Source organism: Rhinolophus hipposideros (genome assembly GCF_964194185.1).
Source record: "Rhinolophus hipposideros genome assembly, chromosome: 21".
Classification (NCBI taxonomy): domain Eukaryota; kingdom Metazoa; phylum Chordata; class Mammalia; order Chiroptera; family Rhinolophidae; genus Rhinolophus; species Rhinolophus hipposideros.
Window position 1 is genome coordinate 29110162 of NC_138067.1, and position 23100 is coordinate 29133261.

A 23100-nucleotide genomic window follows, 5' to 3' on the forward strand; every position below is an offset into this window, starting at 1 on the left:
TTTTTGTTTCCTTCTATATACATATCTACAGACAGGGCTGTATTCTGTTTTGATTTGATTTTACAAAAACATGGAGTTAGAGAAAGCAATTTATCTTATAACTTGTCTCCCTGCCTCCCACCAAAAAATTGTGGTCATGTTTCCATGACAACACAAATTCTATCTCTCTCTCTTTTTAAATAGCTATATAACACTGTAATTTATTTACCCATTTTTCCATTCTCAGGTTTCTTTATTTCTATTGTTTTGCAAACCTGAGCAAGCTGGCATCAATCTTCTTCATGGATTATCTTTATATACTGGTACTTTTCGGTTCTATTTGGAAAATACCCAGTAGTGGGACTGCCTATTTCTGACATTAGGTCCCCTGATCCTAGACTCCAACACTTGTTGTCTCTTCTCCTGACCCAATCCAAGTTTGATGAGATCTCAGTTTCCCACCAGGGTTGTAGCAATGAGAAAACAGCCGCCAGGGACTGCCCCTGAATAGTGTCAGGAAATGGAAATGTTATTATGCAAAAGCTTGTGTCTATTTACAGACTATGAAATGACCTTTTTTCGTGGATTTTTTTTTTCTTTTTATTTGACATCTCTACTGTCATTCCCAACATAAACACTTGGTTTGTGCTCTCTGGCTAGTCTAATTTAAATACCAAAATGGCCAACTGTACAATAGCAACTTTTTTTTTGTCTTGTAAATACAGCCAAGTTATCTACGGAATTCTCATTGCACATTTTTATAAAAAGAGAAACAAAATCTTATCATAATGAAAATAACAGAACTCAGAAAAATCCACTGGCATTTCGTCCAAAAAAATATTTCGTTAGCACTGGTATGTAGCAATGTCATTGATAAGAAACCCATCTTGATCACCTTATTATTCCTTAAAGAGCTCTAAAACCTTTCTTCTTAGCATGCATTCTGATGGGAGAGAGGACAGAGGAAACGTGATTAAATTATCGGGCAGAAACACATGACTATAAATAATTGACTCTCTCATGTTTCATGAGCCTTAACCTTTTGCCTCAGAATGTTTATTTCCTTTATTTCAAAATGTTTATTTACTTTTCTCCATTGACTTTAATTAATTTTGCTTTTGGCTCATAAACAGGTGAAACTGGAAACTTTTTTATTTGCATTTTTATCTTGAAGCAAGTGAACTAATTAAACTTTCCAATTTGGTTTCACTATGCCTACCAGAGCCATAGGAAAATGGCTGACAGGGTCATAGATTTGTGACTGTTTTTTTAAGGAAAAAGTGACAGGAACTTTTGGAAATTATGGTGGTTTTATGGAAATGCTAGAGGTTAAATCTGTGTTAAGGTTCTCTTCATCACAGGAAAAGAAATGCGCAAATGAAATACAAAAAATAATAATAAAAGTAAAAGGAAGGTTCTCGAAAATACATACCAGTGAACTTCCCTTAAGTTCTAGAAAGAGTGTAGAAATGGATTATGACCATCTAGTTTTCAGTAGTGTTATTCAACTGGTAGAAAAAAGAAATGCCTAAGGCGTAAGATACGTATATAGATTTCAGCCTAATTCATGACAAGTTCTTCAGTGAAATCTTAGGAATTAAAAAATAAATAAATAAAAAGACCCCATTAAAAAGAGGTAAATCTCCAAGGCACTATGTTAGAGAGGATATTTGTAACACATTTGATTGATAAGGGATAAGTAACCAGAGTATATAAAGAACCCCTAAACTCAGTAAGAAATAAAGCAAAAAAAAAAAAATTTTAAACAGCTAAGAGATATAAACAGTCATTTCACAGAATAAGAAACATAAATGACCAAACCTGTGTAAACATCTGCTCAAATGAATTGGCCCACAGTGAAATTTGAATAACAGCCTCAATCAGCTATGATTTTATGGCTACCTGATTGGTAAATATTAAGCCTGGAAATACCGAGTATTGTCCATGATGTTCGGACACAGGGACTCATTCACGGCTGCTGGGAATGTACACTGAAGAATAGTGTGCCGTTATCGACCACCGTTGAAGATGTGTGACCTAGTCTTAGGTCTGTGCCTGCGAGGAACTGTCATACATGCACCTGGACACATGAGAAAGACGTTCCTCGCAGCGGGCTTAACAGTAGCAAAAATGGGAAACAACCTATGTGCTTTCTAAGGAAAACATAGCTGAGTAAATGACGTCTGACGAGCTGCTCTGAAGCCTGGGCAGCGGATCTCCAGAACATACTGTGCTGTGAAAAACAATTTGGAGGAAAATACATACCGTGGGAGTCCCTATATAGAGAATTCAAAAGCGAAAAAAACTAAGAGGTTTTGAGACAGATACGGAGGAAATCCATGAAGCACCACTGTGGGTTAAGAGACACAAAATTCCCAATAACCATTTTCCGTGGAGAAAAAGACAGAGGGTGTGATTGAGGGGGAACACACAGGGAATACAGTAGCATGGTAGGTGGTGTTTCCTAAGCTGGGTGGTGCATAGAAGTGTGCTTGTATTCTCCCTTCCACTTTGCTATATGTTGTAGTGTATGTGTGTACATATGTGTATATATACATATGTGTACATATATTCCTGTGTGTGTATGAAATAATTAATAATTTAAAAAAGAAAAGAGAAAAACATGGGCTCGATGACCTTTATTAGGCACTAATCGTATCTCAGTCAACATTTCTCTCAATAACTTATCAAAATCATGGCTCCTCCAGAGTAGATGAGGGACACATAATACATCGAATGATGGAATCAGGTTTCCTAAAAGGGACACTGAAACCATAAACTGATGATTTAATGTGATAGAGATGAATGGAAAGTCTTTACCTTGAGATTCTTAAAAGCCAGCTCACTAAATCAGGGTGAGGTCCCCTTTGTTAAAAAGAGCAATTCATGTGAAAATAATGTTGAGGGTCTTAGCTGACCACAAGCTCAAAAGGAACCTTCTGTATAAACGCCTGCCCAGAGAACTAATTCCCACGTGAGGAGCAGTGACCGTCCTGCCATAGCCAGCGTGAGTCAGGCCACATAGGGCATATTTTGCTACAGCACCTTGTTTTGAGCAGGAAGTTGACAGATTGCAATAAGATCAGAGAATGGTGACTAGTAATGAAAGATGCAGCAGCATATAAGTTTTCAGTTCATCAAAAGGGGCTGGGGAAGAGCCCGAGCAGAACCAGAGGTTTCCAGGAGAATGGTTCCAGCTTGGTTTACACAAGATCTCACCAATAGTCAGAGGTGCCCAGAGAAGCAGTTGTAAGGTGTGAGCTTGTGTCCCTGAATGTGTTTAAACAGAGACTGGATAACTCACTCTTCCTACAGTTGTACAGGAAGGTGAACTCGATGGCTCTGATGTCCCTTCCACATCATGGCTTCCATGAGTCTGGAAAAATAACCAAAGAAAGTTACAGGGGGAAATGGGAAGACATTTTGGTTTAACAGAGAGCAAGGGGAAAGCGTGGAGGGCACAGGACCCAGTTCAGTAACTTCCTGCAGTTCCTTCATGCAGCAACGACCACCCTGCAGGTGAAACCGTGGTCTGTGCAGCAAGACCTGTCTCTCTGTTGACTTTGCCCCTAAGAAAGGTGCTGCTGGAACCCAATTTCCAGCTCTGGGCAAGGAAAGGAACTTGGGCTTGGGAGTGTGGAGACCTGAGTTCGAATGTCCCTCAGTCTCCTGTTTGACTGTATGATCTCAAAATCATTACTATCTTTTTCTGAGTCTCAGTCTCTTCTGTTTTCAACAAGGGTGAGGATACCTAATGCAGGAGGGTAGAGAGGGTTAAATAAGAAATAAGAAGCACCTGGTCTATTATTCCTTTCCCAATACCCCTGAAAACTGTGAATAAGAATATTTCTAATACTCTTCTTCATTCATTCACTCATCAATTCATCCAATAAAAGTTGGTATCATACTTACATCCCAGGTACCTGGTAGCCTCCTAGCCACTGGGGAAATGCCCATAGAGATGATAAGCCCTTCCTTCAAGCTACAATCTGAAGCTGACCCTGACCAGTAAATAGACAATTGCAATTCAATGTGTAGAAGACTAGGGTGAGGATAACTGGGGAGAAAGGTGGGTTCAGAGAGAAGGAATATTTAATCCTGCCTCAGAAGGAGGTTGGTGGCAGACTCCCCAAAGCGGCTAAAATATGAGCAGAAATTATTGAGATGAACTAGGACCGGTATGAGGGATGAAGGGCAGTATAAGGCTCCATGCCTGAACGAACAGCATGTGTCAAGGCCCAGATATGACATAGCATGATGAGTTTGGCAAAGTTCAATTTCAGTGCATCAGCCAGGGTGAGCTTACTTACATTGCTGTAGCAAAACAACCCTAAAATTTCAGTGGCTTACAAAAAAATGGTTTATTTCTTCTGTCATCTTCTTGATGATGTCCACCAGGGGCTGGCTGGGGGCTCTGCTCTGTGTCACCTTCTCTCTGGAATTCAGGTCCACAGAGCAAAGCAGCCACTTTCTAGGACATTGGCAGTGGCCGTGCAGAGGGAGAGATATGTAGCATGGCCCGTTACACACGGCTTCTTAAGGGACTGTCAGGAGAGGGGACGTGCCTTCTTCGTGCTTACATTTCGTAAGCCAAGGTAACTTGCAAGGCCACGCCTAAACCCAGCAGAGGAGGTGAGTCCAGTCCTTCTGCAGGCCAGAAGGAGAATTGGAGGTATTTGTGGATAACAGTACTGGTCACCATGTTCAGTATGGCAGGAAGGAGAGGGGACAAATACGAGGGAAGAGCTAATGAAAGAGCAACATGAGCCAGGTCCTGAAGGTTCTTTAGGCTGTGTTCTAGAATTGTTACTGCATCTGGCAAGAGCCATTGAAGTATATCAAGCCTGGGAGTGACACAATTAACTGCTCGTTTTTTGAAATGGGATATAGCAGGGACGATTTTCATTCATTTGTTCCACAAACATATGCATTGGCGACGCAAGGCAGGCACAGCCCCCATTTAGTGAAAAGAGGGGGAATCAGTAATGAACAAGCTAAACAAATGAATGTATAGCATTTCAGATGCTGATAAGTTGTAGGAAGGAAAGTAAAGATGGGATGACAGTTTTCTCCCCGTTAGAGGGAGAAAACTAGCTACTGGCATTTAGGGAAGAGAAGTGAATGCATTAGGAAAGCTATCAGGGGAAAGAAGCAACAAAACTGGGTCAACTTACAGAATTGTAAGAGGGTAAACGTGATAAGATCCATGGAAATGCCTAGGGCAGGAGGTTTCAGTAAACATTAGTTCAATCTGAATTTAGAGTTGGAATAGCTCTTTTGAAGCACGGTGTCCCCATGGACATAGAGGTGACATCCACCCTTTTCAGGAGAGTGGATAACAGACAAGCCACTCAGCTGGTTTATTAAGATGAGATTTTCACAAGGGCGTAAATGAAGATTCACGTCAGCTATAGTTAATTGATAAGAGCAACTCAGAGGTAAAGGAAACATGAGATGCTTGATGTGTGTGGCTGCAGCATGGGGGAATTCTTTCGAACACTCAAAGCAGACCTCCTCATTAGCTAACTCGGAATTGATGGTCTGTGTGTGACCTTGTGTGCCTTTCTGTGAAATAAGCAGATGAGATTAGAAGCAAAGTTGCCTCTTTCACTCCTCTCTTTCCATTCCTCACTTTGGCAGTCAGCACAATTTACAGGTTTATCTGCTGAGGTATCACATAACAAACTCTCTCCTCTCCCACTCCCATGCCCTTTTGGCACCGTGAACTTGAATATCGCTGGCATTGTTCTATGGACCCTGTGAGAAACTGATGCCGCAAGTTGAGGGGTCCCTCCAAAGGTGATCTGATAGTTCATCCTCCCCCCAAGGCCAAGACTTCCTTCTGGCCTTCTGGTACCTTCTAGTACCCCACAGCAAGTGTGATCCCACCTAGCCACACACACTCAGCAATGGGAGCTCATCATCTCACCAGGCAGGACTTTCCATCATTGGACAACTCCCGTGGCCGCCATGTTCTTCCCCAAGATCCATCTGCTAGTCTTAAATGAAAGCCACATGGAATTATTTCTTTTCTGTTTAAACATGATATCATTCAAGTGGCAGAAGGTAACATGCTCCAAGTTGGGGGCACCTTTCAATCCTGTTAGGCTAGCTCCTTTTTTCCTTTGCATCCTTGCTTCCCTTCAAGTCTTAAAAAGAAGACTTGAGACTCCCAGGCAAGACAGGTCCAATTAATTACAACTGACCCTTATATACCCTGGCCCTCTAGATGGCCATCCCCTCTCCTCCTGACGGTCCCTGCATTGTCTACTTCCCTCCAATACCATGGGAACCAAGATGATCCATGACTCCAAGCACGATCCAAGTAGAACAGAATCCAAGAGCAGGGGTAGAGGGTTCTAACCCTTGTCCATAAAACTTACTTCTCAGTATAGAGAGGAAATATAACCCATATCAGTTGACATTCAAGGAAAACATTCTTGTTGAGCCCTTTGCACTCGGTTACCTCCAAAGCCTCTTTCTGTACCAACGTTTTGTGGTTCAAAGAGGAAAAAAGAACACACCGTGCACATTTTTCTTTCTTTTCTTTCTTTAAAGATTGGAAAGAAATGAGGAAAAAGCTTGTCTTGTCCATATTTTTATAAAAATACAAAGCGTGTGTCTTCTGTGACAGAGATATGTCTTTTCCTCTAAATCCAGCAGAGCTGATGACAGAGCTTAAACGTGAGCGAATGTCACACATCAGTCTTCCTGAGTCATTTTGCTGCATTTCTGGAAAGATAGCCCAGTTTCTGTGGGATTGGAAATCTTGAGATTTAGGAGCTGGCCCCTCACATGTCTTTGGGAATTGAGCCTGGAAAATATGCTCATCATTAGCTGACCCCAAGAACAGAATGTATGGCCTCTGAGGGCGGACGTCCAGCAGCCGTTCTTCACTGAATTGATTCTTGGGAAATTGATCTGGAAACGTCCTTTGGGCCATAGACACATGTGTTGTTTTGTGTTTGGGCCTGCCCCATTTCTGCTGTCTGCCTCCATCTGCCTCATTCTTGGCTGCAGAACATGTGCACAGCACAGATTCTTAGTCAGATGCCAGTTTCCAATGCTGATTCCACCAGGTGCTGGCTATGTCACCTTGAGCCAGTCACCCCTATTCCTCCATGGACACGAGGGAATGCGAACAGAACCCCCATGAGGTCAAATTTGTGCACTAGGATTTAGCACAGCTCCCCACACATCGAGAGCACTTAGTGTGGTAGCTGACCTGTGGCTACCCAAAGATATCCAACCCTGATTCCTGGAACTTGTAAACGTGACTTTATTTGGAAAAAGAGCCTTTGAGGGTGTGATTAAGTTAGGAGTTTTGAGGTGAGGGGATTACCCTGGATTATTGGGGGGTGGGGATGGCATGTGATCACAAAGGTGTTTAGAAGAGAGAAGCAGAAGGAGATAACACAGACAGGCGAAAAAAGAGGCGACGTGAAGACAGAGCAGACACAGGACCTCGAGCCAAGCAATGCCAACAGCCACCCGAAGCTGAAAGAGGCAGGGAACAGGTTTCCCCCAGAGCCTTCGGAGGGAACATGACACTCACTGACACCTTGATTTCAGAATCCTGTCCTCCAGGACTATGAGAGGATACATTTGTAAGGTTTTAAGCTTCCTGGTATGTGCTAATTTTTTTATAGCGGCCCTAGAAAACTCATGCAGTCAGTGAAGGGTGAGCCATGAGCGTCACTGGGATATAAGCCCTGTGGGGACAGAAATCTGGTCACACTGAGGGCAGCATTTGCAAATCCTCAGTAGATGCTCGCTCAATCGAAGAATTCACAGATTGTGGCCTTTCTGCCTCTCCCTTTCTTGCTATCTCCTTTTACTGTCTCCTTCTTCCCTTGTTCTGTCCCTGAGGACACTTAGCTGCCTGCAAATCATCCCCCAGTATAAGCTTTCATCTGTCACTTAATTACTAGCAGGTTCCTTTTTTCCATTGTCCACAGAGGGTGGGCTGCTTACGACTTGCCTTTTGGTAAAGTGAGTGGCTAGGGACATATGAACTACGCAGGACTTCTCAGCTCATCTCGGTGTTTCTTTTCTCTGCTGATATGGGGCCTCGTGAACTGCAGTGCTTTTCCAGGTTTGCTGGGCCATGTCTGAGGTAGACCTGTGTTTAAGAGACCGAATTCAAGAGCGAGTGAATGTTCCAGAGCGTGGCAGGCAGTGGTTGGCATAATGCGTGCTCAGGACTTTTAAGTTGGTGCCTTTTCAACTTGACTTGCAAATAGAGCTTCCAAGTCCCCAGCTCTTAAAAATCTTGACTGCGCTCACTCTCCTAGAGGAGGGAGAGTTTGAAGATAGCCAATGGGGCTGCTTTTTCAGGCTTTCATGCCTCACTGCCCTCAACACATGGGCAAGTTATTCTGCGGAAGAAAATGTTTTAAAAAACTAAAATGCTAAGTGATAATCGAATAGGCAGGGGCCTAGGGGCCTGCTCACGGTCGGCAATGCAGGAAAAAAAACAATTCACGGCTGTCCCTGCCCTAAATCTCAGCTGGGAGCAGCTAAAGACATTCATTCCTTCGTAAACCATCTTACACCAATGGGGAGCCACAGTGCCCTGCTTTTGGAGCAAGCTTGAATGTGTTTTTTGTCTAGCGTGTGCATTACACTGCAGTGCAATTTTATGTTGAAGCATCTTTGTTTCTCCCAGTTGAATGTGGCAAGTGGAGGGGCCGAGACTGTCTTATCATGCAGGTGTCCCCAGTCCTAGCACGTGACATGCCACAAAATCAGCCCCAATAAAGTGGAGCCGAACTCAATGAACATTTATGATACACGGGCAGAATTTCTTACTTTCCTGGAGTGGGGACCCGTGAACACACAGCTTATATTTGAAACATACGAGACTCTTGGATTGTGCAAATCACAAAGGGGTGACTTTCGTCTCTCCAAGCCCCTGAGGTAACATGGGCTGGAGACGCTTCGAGGGTGTCCTGTTAACATGACTCCTGATATTTTCATATATTTCTGTCACCTGTACACAAAATAGTCCCTGAGTGACTCTTCTTTGTAACAGGTAATCGTTGCAGTACAAGATGTCCCCATGTCAGATCTGTGTGACTCTCCTGGGCCTTTCATTATTGAGACACCCCACATACTCACACTCATTACCACACCCTCACTTTCACGTTCAACTATCTGTGTGTTTCCTGCCTCCAGAACCCTCTGCCACCAGGAAAGGAGGCAGGGAGATCAGAGTCAGAGGAGGAGAGGTGATGGTGACGGAAGCAGAGGTCAAGGATTTAGAGAAAGAGATAAAGATGCTGTGCCTCTAGCTTCGAATGTGGAGGAAGGAGCCAAGGAACGCAGGGGGTCCGATGACAGCCCAGCAGGCCCTCTGCCACGCCTTGCTTGTGACATCAGCCCTTTGCATATTGGAAGGTAGCCTTCCTGGCCATCCCTTTGCAGGGCTACAGTTGAAGTTTAGGAATTGATCTTGGCTAACAGGTAGACTATCAGAAACGGTGGACAAGGCTAAGGGAAAAACTAAGGTCAGCAATTTGCAAGAAAGGGTTGTATTTTCATTATCTCTGAGTCACCCAGCGCATGGGATGGACCCTAAAATATTGTTGAGGCTTAATATTGAGTTAAAATGATAATCACCTCCCTTGTACTTGGTAGTCTACCTCTACTTATACAACCTAAGAGTGCCTTAAGAAATAAAAGAACCATTGCACACTAACCTTGCATTCATCCAAGACTTCGACTTCTTGAGCAACAGTGGAGCCTCTGCACCAAGCCCCTCCCATCTTGTAATAACAACAATATTCTCCGAGAACACAGAGCTAAGTATGATATCTACTAACTCATTTAATCCACACAACCACCCCATCAGATGAGCACCGTTATCATCCAGGGGCAATTCCAGTTGAACCAGCCTGAGGCATGTGCCTATGGACCCTTTTGGCTTGGGGAGCAAGCGTCTTTGGTCCTCCCCCTGCCAGACTGTTTCCAAAAAGAGAACATTACAATCTGGAAAGGCAGCGCCATCAAGAGACCAAAATGCATGCACGGGGAGGACGATTTAAAACATCAATGAAATGAGAAAATATTCACACACAATGAGCCGGACACTGTTGGATCTCTTCTCCATCCATTCTGTAAGAAAACATTTACTGAGCCCCTACTATGTGCCTGACCCTGCTCCATTTGGGGATACAAGAATGAATCAAATGTGCGTCATTTCGTTTTATGTGTCTAAGTTTTTCGCTGAGTGGCGCTCTGATGGCCTGACAGTGGAAATGGAGCTTTCAAAAGTGCCATTCATCGGGAGAGAAATGAACACAAGTGGCAAGAATGCCCATTCCACATGGCACAGATCGTCAAGGAGAAGCTGCACCCCCCTTCCCCAGGCTACAAGCCCAGGCGTCTAGAGGGCTTCCTCTTAGATCTCTATCTCAGCGTGCTTAATTTCAGATTTTTGTGACCCTGATAAACCTCCTTCATCAAGTTTTATTCTTCATAAAAGATCGATTGCCCCAGACTCATAAAGCAACTCCTCCTAATTCAGTGTTATTTTATAAATACTTTCATTGCTAGCATCAATCACAGGCAGCTGACTTCCCCGCCATAAAACAACAGCTTGCAACATCATCGTATTACCCAATATGTATTTACTTATCAAGTTGAAGAACACATGTTTGCAAAATCAGCAACATTACAGCTCTACTAGCAATTTGCTGGCACTTTCTTCCCATTGAATGGGGAGTGTCAAGTCTCAAATGTGGCGTGTTCAGCATCCTAGCTCATTGGCATCGTGTTACCGCAGGAATTACCAGCACCCCCTGTTCCCATGCAAACCTCCCCGAGCCTCTCAGGGATCACGCCTGTGGCTTCATCCCAGTGATTTACCTAACAGGTGCAGTTCTAGGGTCATTGGTCATCCGCCGTGTACTACAACTCAGGGATGCGGACCCTGTCTGACCCTTAGACTCCCTGACATGGCTCAAAGAGGCCCCAGACAAGCTCTAGTGGGTCAGGACAAGGGTGTTATCTAGCCAGTCTTCAAGAAGAGGTCTTGAAAAGTAATTATTCCACCTAAAAAGTGTAATTGTAGATGCCCGTCTGACACGGGCTGTGCTGAGAGGAGTGGAAACCTGCATCTTGGTTGGGCCTCTTACCAGCTAGATGAGTTCATCAATTTCATCTCCATCTGCCTCAGTTTTCCTCCCCATGAAATCGGGCTAATGAGACCTGCCTCATAGGGTTGTTGGGAGGATTAAATGATTGCAGTGCCCCCAACCATCTGCCTGGTGGTGGGAACCCTCAATGAAGGCCAGGTCTTCTTCACGTACACACATAGCCGCCTGCGTGATCGCCTGAGTACCCTTGCCAGCAGTGACCTTGGGAAAGTTATTTGACCTCTGTGAGCCTCTGGTTCTCCTCTTTAAAAGTACAAATGACCTAATTATCCCAAGACAGGGCTATTACAAGGACTATTCCTGGCACATAGTAGGTTCACACTTTCATTTCCCTTTCTGTGGAATTACTGCAAAGGCCACCTCATTGGGGCCCCTATATTTTACAGACATCTTCAGATCAACTTTGCACAGTGGCAGGTGTCAGCACATTTTACCAGTGAGGAAACTGAGGCCATGTGAGCTTGCATATACGCCCAGGGCACATAACCAGTAAATAGAGGGCCAGAGTATCCCTCTGTCTAACTATTCTCAGGTTTTAACTCTCCAGAATCCCACACCAGATTAGTAGATTCAGAATCTCCTAGGGTGAGCTTCAGATATCAAGAGTATTTTTAAAGCTTCTTACGTGATTCAAATGAGCAGCCAGGGTTGCAACACATGACCCCACCCACACTCTATTCCCTCGGTGTCATACTGGTATGTGACCCATAGCTTGTGGGACCCAGATTGCCCAGGGAAAATCTAGGCAGAAGTAAGTGTCTAATTAAAAAGAAGAAGGAAGTGCCCTGGGGTCCAGCAAATCAAAGCAGAGCCCAGGAGAATAGCAGCCCTCTGGGATCTAATGCAAGTTCAAGAGCTGGGAGCCCGAAGAAGTCAAGTATATGAGCTCGAGCAGGTGTCCCAGGGCCGCCACCACCTGAGCGGGCCCTGTCTGACTCCTGTGCGATTACATAATGCTTCTTACCTAACAGGGACACAACTGTTGGGGGAGCCAAGAGTTCTATGAATAGTAGCAGCTAGGGCCCTGATGATGGAAGCGAAGGCCTCTTCTTTGTGGTTTGATTGGCAGAGGGCAGGGTCACTGACTGAGATGCCCATGTCCACTGAGAGTTTTGGTGCCCCTGTGCATTTCCCAGGCCTCTCGCAGGTGCATTCCCCTGGCTCTTAACCAGGACGGGCTGCATAATTTGCAGGGCCCCTTGCAAGATGAAAATGCAGGGCCCCTTGTTCAACCATTTTTAAGAATGTCAAGAGGGTGTCAGCAGAGCATTCAATCAAGCATTAGGTCCTTCTGAGCAAAGTGCCTTGGGCTACGGCACAGGTCACAGGCCCACAGAACCGTCCCTGCTCTTGAGCTGGCCTTAGACACCAGAACTGGTCAATAGATTGCAGGCAATAGCAACATGTGCCATTTCTGGCTGAAGCCATCTCTACGCCCCTCCCACAGTGATCAGGAAACTGTGCGGTCCCAAAGGCATGGCTTCAAGATTCAAGGATCTGAATTTCTGCATCACAACTGGGAAAGGAACTGCTCTTGGAAGGAGGGCCCAAAATGGAGTGAATCTGAAGGAAGAATAAACCCTGTGTGTTAAGCCACTGCATTTCAGGATTGGTTTATCATCCCAGTCTAGGCTAGCCTAAACTACTTCATGTTTTTAAATAGCAAAACTGCTTCACTTTTGCCCTTAAATAGATATAAATGATAGGGACAACAGGCCTATTGTTCAGAATTTACCTAGGAATTCATATTTAGTGCCAGTCAGACATTAATTATTCATCGACTTCCTGTTCCACCTTCATCATTACCTTATGTTGTAACAGAAGAAAGAGTAATTAATGCTCATTTTTATTCATTCATTCACCTATTCACTTATTTATTCATTCATACATCCAGCAAATGTGTACTAAAATCTTACTACCCACAAAGCATTATTCTCATGCCTTCGAAGATTTTTTCATGCTTTGGAAAGACAACATTTAATCAGAAAAACCAATGATGCTAGTATTAGCATATTCTTAAATATTACATACTATGTTGAATTTGCGTATTCAATGGTATTGATGTCTGAGTCCTCGTGTGGGGAATAAATACAGAAGAGATGGGATTTCTACCTCGTTGAACTTGAAATCTAGAAGAGAGTGTTCCAAGAAGAGAGGCAAATTGTGGTTTCAGTTGTTCAAGTGCGGGATTTCAAAGTGCCACTTTTGGGGACACCGATGTGAATGATTCTAATATGGGGTTTCTCAGCCTTGGCACTATTGGTAGTTTGGGCTGCATAATTCTCTGTCGTGAGGCCATCCTGCGCATTGCAGGGTGTTTAGCGGCATCCCTGGACTGCACCCACTAGGGGGCAGTATCACGTACCCCACCCCAGTTGTGGCGACTAAAAATGTCTCCAGACATTGTCAGCTGTTCCCTGGGGGATAAAAATCACCCCCAACTGAAAACCACTGCTCTAAGGAGAATTAGAGTTACCTTTTAAAAATCTCTTAGATTGGTAAAACAAACAAACAAAGAATCCTTTTATTTCTAGGGTTTGATGGAAAAATATTTTCATGTTTGAGGATTTCAGCTACTCATGCTAACCTAATACAAGAATTTATTATTATTATTATTTTGGAATATTAGGGGTAAAGAGTCCATTTAAAATTGCCTTTTTTTGAAGTGTTTTAGATCAGTTCATTCAACATAGAGTGTCCTGTATCCTTTTAAAAGAGCTGCACACAAAGAAGTAGTAGATAAAAAGATGAAATGGAATTTTTTAATAGGGTTGAGAAAAAAATATTACCTTTAAAATTCTGGACGAAATGAAGAAATTCGAGCAATAAAGTGCATCCTGATAGGAGGGACCCACGTTTTAGCCATGTGTTACCATACGTCTCACAAACAGGTATCTTTCCTAAAATCTGGTCTACTGCATCTTAATTAAACCAGAGCTCACCAGAAAAAGAGGGCCCAGGCACTGGGAAAATTGAACGATGAGCAGGAGCCACTGAAGGATTGAAATAATCACGAGGTGATTCTGTCGCCATCCTCTCTTCATCAGTATAAAAATAAACAACCTTTGAAAACAGATGGAGACAACCATTGCTCAACTTGTCATAACTTATTACATATTTGACTGTCAATTTGTACTTAAAAAACCAACTAGCTCCAGGGAGGTAAAGTAAATTGGAAAGAAGTCTATTGCATTTCAAATCAAGCCCATGGTAATTGCAGCTGCACATAGGCACGCGTGGCTGCTATTAAAGGAAGTGAGCAACTGTCTCAAAATCTGAGGTCTTCTTATTTTTAAGAACAGCGTTGTCTTCATATTTCATACTTGCTCAACTCAAACCTGCATCAAGAGTGTTTACTTTGTGTCAGTTTGACTCAGTGTGATTCCAAAAAAAAAAAAAAAAAGACGAAGAAAATTCCCTTAGTACTTGAAATGCTCATTGGTCAACATATTGCAGTGATTTGGTGATTGACATCATCAATGGCCCCCAAAGCCCAAATTTGGGAAACAGGTTGCATTTTATTTTCATCGATTTTTTACCTACACCTGTTCCTTTTTATTTTAGTCCACCTCTAGAATATGCTGTGCTATTTGGTTATTTAAAACGGCAACTTCCACATTAAAAATAAACTGTTTTTTATTCATGCGATATTTTCTGACTTGGATGTGAAGTTTAATTCACTTACACCCCTTTACCCATTGCCTTTTGTTGTACAATGAAACACATCAAAACTTAGTGACTTCAAACAACAGCCATCCATTAGCTTGTGAGTTTGCAAGATGGGGTGGGTTCAGCTGGGTGTTTCTAGGGCTGGTCTAACCTGAAGTTGCCCACGTGGCTACTGTTATCTGGAAGCTCAACTGAGGCTGAAAGGTCCAAGGTGGCCTCCACTTACATGTCTGATGGTTCATTAGGTGTGTCAGCCAGGCAGCATTAGTTCCTAGACACATAGCCCCTCCAGCAGGAAAGCCCAGATATTTTTAGACGGTGGTTGGGTTCCAGGAGGACAAACTCTAATGCACAAGCATTTTCAAGCCTCTGATTGTATGATGCCTCTATATGTCTCATTGGCCAAAGGAAGTCTCATGGTTAAGGCCACAGTCAGTGTGGGAAGAGACAATGTAAGAGTGTAGTTATGAGGGAGTGTGAGCCACTAATTTGAGCCACTAATGGAACAAATCTACCTCTCGATAGAAAAATTGTCCCTGGATTCCAGACATTTTAGATGAGTAGAAACTAACTTGAATATTAGAACATACCCGAGGAACTGAGTGGATATCTTCACTTTTGTCGAAATGAGCATCATTTGGCTGTAGGCTAAAACAACAAAATTTACTTTCTAGGGTAATACGGAGCATTGAGTAAAATGTATTTATTCGTTTTCTTCCATATTTACTCCCTGCCTTTATTAGAGAAGAATAGTTGTGGCTGCATGGAACAGCACATCCAAGGACAACAGCTCAAACAACATTGGCTTTCCCTTTGCTCTCAGTTCTCTCTAGCTCATGTAAACAAAACTGGAGGAGGCAGTTCAAACTTCCCGCGAAGCACCATGGTCATGGAAAAAAAGAATGGGAACCAGGTAGCAACTCCTAGTCTGGGCCTCACAGACTCTTTAGCAAAGAAGTGTTCGAATTTTGGCTCATCAGGTAACTAGCTACGTGGCCTTCTCAGTCTTTGTTTTCTCATCTGTACAATGGGCTTAACAATATGCTGTTGGGTTACTATAGGATCACATAAGTTAATGCATGAAACGTGCTTCACATATTCCTCTCATTATGTCTCCAGCACCTCTTACTTTGCTGGATTCTGGAACCACATAAGGAAACTGCCCTGTTCTAAAAGGGAGGCAGAAGGAAGAAAAGTGAACTGTTTATAGCGGATGCGCCTTTTTCTTTTTAATTGTAATCTATCCCCAGAGTACACACTGACAGCATTTTAGTTCATGTCTTTGGGGAAAAGGATTGGCTCAGCTGCCAGTCAAGGCCAAAGGTTGAAACCTGGTGAGTCTTGGACCAACGTTCATCATAACCTATTTTGTTTACCTTTCTTAGTCCCACAATGTGACCTTTGATTTTCCAAATTTAAGCTAGTGTCCACCATATAATCATTTCAACAGTTTATACAAAAATCCAAATTCCCATCTTTTCTTGAAAAATCGAAAGGTCTGGCTTCTCCAGACTTGCATTTCAGAAATGCAGCAGTTACCTTGAGCTCAAAGGTAACTGCTTCCTTAGGCAGGACATACGTCCTCCAGTTTGCCACCATCCCCACCACTCCTAACTGCTTTGAAACCACTTTACTCACGTAGGTTACCTGTGTGGGCATTGGGTGGGCATTTGAGCTTCTAGCTTCTGGCTCAACTGCCATGACCCACTCTGGGAATGGGGCCAGAGGGTCACACCACTGACCCTGAGAAACTGTCAAGAGAGGCCAAAGGTCATTGACATCTTCATCAAAACTCACATTATCAGGAAGTTTCTGGGTTTCATGCACAGCCTGGCCACCATGTGAAAAATGGGACAGAGCTTTGGGCTGGTGAATAACAATCCCTAGGTAATTGGGGAACAGAGGGAACTGCCCCCAGAGGAGCAGTGGTGAGAGCTGAATCTCCCAGTCTTTGTATTAGGTCTAAGTCTGCCCTCCCCCTTTCCTTCCCCTCAAAGTCAGAGGAGAAGCACTTCTCTCTTCTGGGGTTTTTTAAAAAAAAACACAAACCCAGCCCTGTGAGGATACAGGCAGGGCTTTCTTTACAGTCTCCATGCCCAAACCAGAGAGCCACCCTCTTTCTCCCATCCCACCTGCCAAGAGAGTGTTTTCGAGATAAGCAGAGAAACTTAAAGTGAGTTATGAATCGTGACTTCCAATTGGACACTCCCTCAAACGAAGATAAAGCAGGTCTCAAATGGTAATGTAGGTCAATGGGAAAATAAGACATTATTTATGATTCATTACATGGGTGACGTTTCAGGAATGCACACACTGCAGAATTTTGGCTGCTGGTGGATCCCTATCAGATGGGTTTGGTTATCTATTGGCAACTAATCATTTGACAGTTTTCCTATTAATTCCTGTGTACACAGACACATTGATAAGGCCAGGGAAGCTGATTCGTGCATGCATGCACTCAACCGAAGTTTCTAGGCTTGTCAAAGAGAAGGAAGGAATTGTTTCCTTATGAGATCTTCATTAATTCCTGCTCCTATCGATCCTGACTGTGAGTCCTAGAACTAGTATGAGTTGAACTATAAGTGGTTGGCTCCCCCAGGATGTTTTGCTCATCATCATTGCACACAGCCATGCGTCCCCCTAGAACTGAATTGCAGATTATGGGAGTCAATAAAAATAAAAATAAAACTTACGTCTTCAGTATTTACCATTGTTTAGGCATTGGACTTTATATTCATTAATTAATGCATTCTCGATGGGAACAATATCGCCCTCAAGGGAGAGAAAACTGGTACTAGGGGGGAACATTTTAGCTATTACAGTGGTTTGTGGCCCTCCAAAGGGCAATAGGACACAAATATATAGTATATGTATGGGGGGAGGGGCGGTGGCAAGCAGGAAACAACATCTAAAAAGACTCTCTATTGATGAAAAAATAAAAGTTGAGAAACACTGAATTAATTCAGCCCATTAAGGGAGATGCTGTTTTGTAAATGAAAAAGTTGCTGTTTAGCAAAGTGAAGAAATTTCCCCAAGGATGCCCAGCTGACAAATGGTGAGGCCAGAATGTTAAATTAGACAGCCCACATCCTTAAAGGGGCCACGCACACTGTCCTGCCTTGCGTTCAGACACCTACATCTCTCTCTTCATTGTTAAGGAATGTTAGGAGAGAATTGGGTTGTGTCCACCCGCTCAGTCAGAAAGCAGCCCCAGGTGTGACTGGTGGTGAGGTGAAGGAATGACAATGGTCTTGTGTCATAGGTCACAGAAGTGGCATTCGCCCCAGTTCTCATGTCTGTGCTCTCATGGTCATGGCCATGAGATGTCTATATATGAAAGCATAACTTAGTCTGTAGGGGAACAAATTCATTCTGGTGGGCCCAGGACTGCCCTGGAACCGCCTAAGTCCTGGGCAAACTGGCTGGTTTGTTATCCCATATCTCAAACCCTCAGCACGTGCATTTGGAGTTAAGGTGCCCAGAATCCTCTCAACCTGAAGGGTCCTCAAGGGAAATTTAGTTTCAAATTAGCGTTAGTCCGACAAGACATACCCCAGCATGCTTCTGTGTCCCTCTCACCTGGCTGAACAAGTTGAGGTGCCAATAGTTTAAGGGCTTTCATTTGACATGGGGAATAAACACGCGAGGAGTAAGTTAGGCAAGTGGTATCCACGGTCACATTCTCTTTTTAGTAACCTTGGAGGCACAGCTCTTAGATAAATCAGTCACAGAGATCAGTGTTTAGGTGGCTTTAAAATGTACTACCCTCTCTCACGAATTTGATGTTTTCTGAGGGTGTGCCATTTTGTTACCTCCAAGGAGCTCACCTGGTGACACCTTCCATCTCTGCTCATACTGGTTTTTGTACAACGCATCCCCCTGGAAAGATGCCTTTGCCCCATCTGTGCTATCAGAAATCCATTGCCAAATATAGACCTGAACATGCTTGTCTTGATACGTTATTTGTTTATGAGAATATGGTTTTTAAAAAAGAATCTGGGGCAGCCGGTTAGCTCAGTTGGTTAGAGCACTGCGCTCTTAACAACAAGGTTGCCGGTTCGATCCCCACATGGGCCACTGTGAGCTGCGCCCTCCACAACTAGATTGAAACAACTACTTGACTTGGAGTTGATGGGTCCTGGAAAAAACACACTTAATAAAATAATAATAACAATAATATGGGGAAGAAAAGTCTGACACTTTTGATCATGTGAAGAAAATGTTTGGGGATGAAACCAAAGACCTTTCGAGGACAGAATAATTTTGTCACCTGTGGCACTGAGCACACGGTCTCCAAAGAGCCTCCGACTTGGGGCGGCTGACCTGTCATGGAGGTCGAAAACAGCCCCTCACCTTCAGGTCTTTCCTCTGCTTCTCGAAAGTGTGACTGTGCTTGAAGTCACAGGAAAGCGAAATTTCCAACAGCAGCTTTCAAGGTCATGACACTCGGCACCACTTTCTTTAGTCAGAGGAACACAGCCAAGAGGAAAGGGCTATCTGACCAAGACAAAACTCTCATAGTTGTTTATCAGCCTGTCACATTGGCGGTCATGTCCTTTGACAAAAGAAAATGATGGCCCGAGTTGAGATTTTCAACTAGCAGGCTATAATTCTTTTATTTTGCTTTGGAGGGACCACTGCTAGTTCATCAGGCTCTCTGACAGGGTGATGATCGTTTATTTTGACACTCAGGAGACTATTATGACAGAGGAGAAGACAGAAATGTACTGTGTGGAAGACCCACACCCATGTCTATCACATAATCATCATTTCTCTGCCTTGGGGAAGCACGCATAGGCATGAAAAAGCACAGATGGGAAGCTTCTGGGCTGGTGGAAATCAATGAGCCCTTCTTCTTAGAGTCTAGGAATGGGCTTGGCCTGGGGGGTGAGGGAGAAAAGATGCCACCGGTAGGCAGTTGGATCAGCTGTCTTGATGTTTACCTGCTGAATAGCAGCCCACCCCTTGGAACTGGTGTATGACTGCTGAGTTCCAACAAGGGCCTCCAGGGGGCAAAGAAGAGCTCAGAGGAGGTAGGAAGCATGCTAGGTAGTGAAAAATGCCCAGACAACATTGTCCCCTCTTCTCAATAGACAAGTTATCCATGGCTTCTAGTCAGTGTGGAATAAGGCAAAGCAACAGTGAATTACAAGAATGCAATTCTACTCAGACAACTGGTAGAGGACCTACTCTGTGTCAGATACTGAGCTTACGAAGAGGAACAAAGCATCTGTACCCTCCAAGAGCTCACATTTAGGACCAAGTGGCCCATCACATAAAGATGTTCTTTAAATGAAGGGGTTCATCAACAGAGAAGTGTGTGAAACACCACAGATTCTGCTCTCTCTCGGAGATTTTCCACATGCATTTACTTATTAAGAGCACTAAGAAGTCCTCCAAGAGGGAAACCTGCTTAACTGGGGTGATGGCACATTTCCCACATGTTTCTCTGCTGAGCCCATGGAACCAGAGTTCCTTGGCTACAGGTTAGAAATACTACTTTCAGAGGTTTATCCAGCCATGGTAGAACCTGGAAGTATGAAAGAGAAGACCCAGCCTCAGGGGAGGGGCTGGCAAGAACAAGATATTGAACCCAACAAATGGATGGGGACTCAGGATAGAGCTGTGATCCTACAGGAAGACTAGAATGCCACATGGAGAAGCAGTGTACACTGTAAGATGTGTATGAGTGTGTGTGTGTGTGTGTGTGTGTTAGAATAGAGGTGTGATCTCCATAACAGAAACCCAAATCTAGAAACTAAGATGGCCATGGGCAAGGTGGAAGAGAGAAGGTGAGGCAGGGCCATCTGCCATGCCGGGTTCTGGGTTCCACAGACAATTACACTCTGAGTTTCTTTGTCTGAGGCCATCACCTGCACTGCAGATCAGATAATACAAGGCGTCCTCCTCAGAACATTAGTGGACCAGGCACCGTACCAAGGTCTTTAATATATCACTTAATATATTAAATCTGTACAATGACCAAAGGAAATGTGTTAATAACGTGCTCATGTTATAAATAGGAAATCGAGGTTTGGGGGACAGGGTTAAATAACATGCCCAAGTTCACATAATGAAGACCAGAACCTAGACATGTGATCTTAAAGTCATTTTCTTCAATTCTGCAGACCTATTTGCATGACATAGGTACTGTTCAGTCTCCACAGAGGTGGACCTCAGAAGTAAATCCAGGTTGCATTCATATCTGGGTTAAGTCAAGGGAGAGTTTAAGACCGGGTTCATTTGCTCTCTAACAATTCATTAAAATAAAAAAACATTTCTGTGTACCCTTGGGGATATTCCAGGATAACCTTTTCTTATATCATGTTATCAAATCTGTAAAAAACTAACAACCAGAAAAGACATTATCAATGAATCTCCTGGTGAAAACCGAAAATTTGTCAATCGCAGAGGTCTTTTTTTTGTTCTCCCTCTAATTATTTTCATGCATGAAAGCCACGATGACTTCATTTGCATACTTTTCTTCGTTCGTCTCTGACTTCAGTGAAAGGCAAATTAAATGGGACACAGTTTCCATCAATCAAACATTCATTAGACACTAACAAAGTGGAAGACACTGGGTCATGGCACACTCAACCAGACACTGTTTGGTGTGGCATTGATGGTATGAGGCCTCGTTCCAGGCCTTTGGCCACACAGATCTCACTTAGCATGTCCCTGGGTGAGATTGTGGGCCTTAAAGCTGCCTCTGATTTCTGACAGAGATCCCCACTAGACCAGGAAGGCAAGGAAGTGTCACTTTTCACAGTAAGCTGATGGATTGGGAGTGGCTGGCCTGGACCACTGGGTTGAGAAAGAACCCTGATTCCATAGTGTGGTTTCATGGGAAAGAATGCCAAATGGTTTGCTGATATCTTCCAAAGGCAAGAGGCCTGCACATACCAAGAATTTTACATTCTTGCATTGGACCCATGAGTTTGCCCTGCAAACATCTCACAAAGAAACAAGATAGAACAGAAAATGCATCTTGATGCATCTGCCTTAATGGCAACACTGATGAAATTAACCGGGACTGCTTAACATATTCACCCAACCGGAGGGCGGTTCGATTCCCTGGTGTTTGTCTGATCAGTCAGACCTACTGGCTGATAACCTGATTCTGATCATGGGAAAAAACATTGGCTCTGATGGTTTGAGAAGCACTGTTATCTACGTGAAAGGCATGCCGGGAGAGTGGCTGAGTTAGGTGAATGCTGTGTTTCCTTTAAGCTTCAGTATTTTCTGTGTATGGATATTCCTGCTGGGAACTACAGGTCTACTGCTTTCGTCTCTTACCAGTCAGGTCACACTTTGTGGGTCCAGAAGGGTTCAGAATCAGAAGGTGGGGCTCTGTATTCATAGAAGACTAAACTGCCATGAAAAATAATGATTGGTCAGCTCATCCTGAGCCACGTGTGATGGTTTACAATCCTTAAGACCAGCAGCCAAATGTGTCTGATTTCTGCTCTAAGCCATGCTTCTATCAGTGCTTATAATTATGACCCTTTTAAATTAAATTTTAATGGCTAAAGCAATATATTCTCCTTGCAAAAATGACCAAAACATTACCGATGGAACCAACATCTTCCTTTGTCACTGTCGCTCATCCAAGTCCCCTCTCCTTTCCCAGATTTAACCACCATAACCTTTATTGACCTTCATCTGTGTAATTACACACACACTCTTCCAGCAAAGCAGATGCCAAAAGGATTGTGGCATTTTCTGTGTGCAGGCAGTTTCACAAAAATGGTGCCATACTATGCACAACGTTCTTCAGCTTGATATTTTTCACTGAACTATCTCGGAGAGCCCTCATGCTAGCACACATTAGATCTACAACCTTTTATAAACTGCTGCAAAATATTTCTTAGTGTGGGGATACCATCATTTTAGCAATTCCTCTGTTGTTGGACACTTGGGCTGTTTCCCAGTTTTTCACCATGATGGATACTCCTGCCATGAACACCTTTTCAAAAACCCATCTCGTGTTTCTGGAGGGTAGATGCCAAGAGGGTGAATGCACTTTTTTGCTGCTCAGTTGTCCTTAAAAGTGCCTATATGGGTTCTCCTTCATATCAGCTGTGTGAACAAGACCTGGTATTCGATACCCTTATCAACCCTTGACACTGGTCACCCTCATCTTCATATTGTCTTTGTAGCTAATGTGCCTAGGACCGTGGCTGCCACACAGAAGGTGCTCAGTTGATGCTTGCTAATGCTTCTTTACCTGGAATATCTTTTCCTATTGCTTTCACCTATTCACCCCTTTATGTCTTCACCAGGGACCATTTCT

The 23100-nt window shown here is 43.6% G+C and overlaps 1 protein-coding gene across 5 annotated transcripts in view; it reads left to right on the plus strand.

Annotated features, from left to right (window-relative positions):
• CDH13 (cadherin 13) overlaps positions 1 to 23100 on the plus strand; it is a gene marked incomplete at its 3' end in the record, with an annotated part of 1171491 nt that overhangs the window by 899870 nt on the left and 248521 nt on the right. The window lies entirely within an intron of this gene.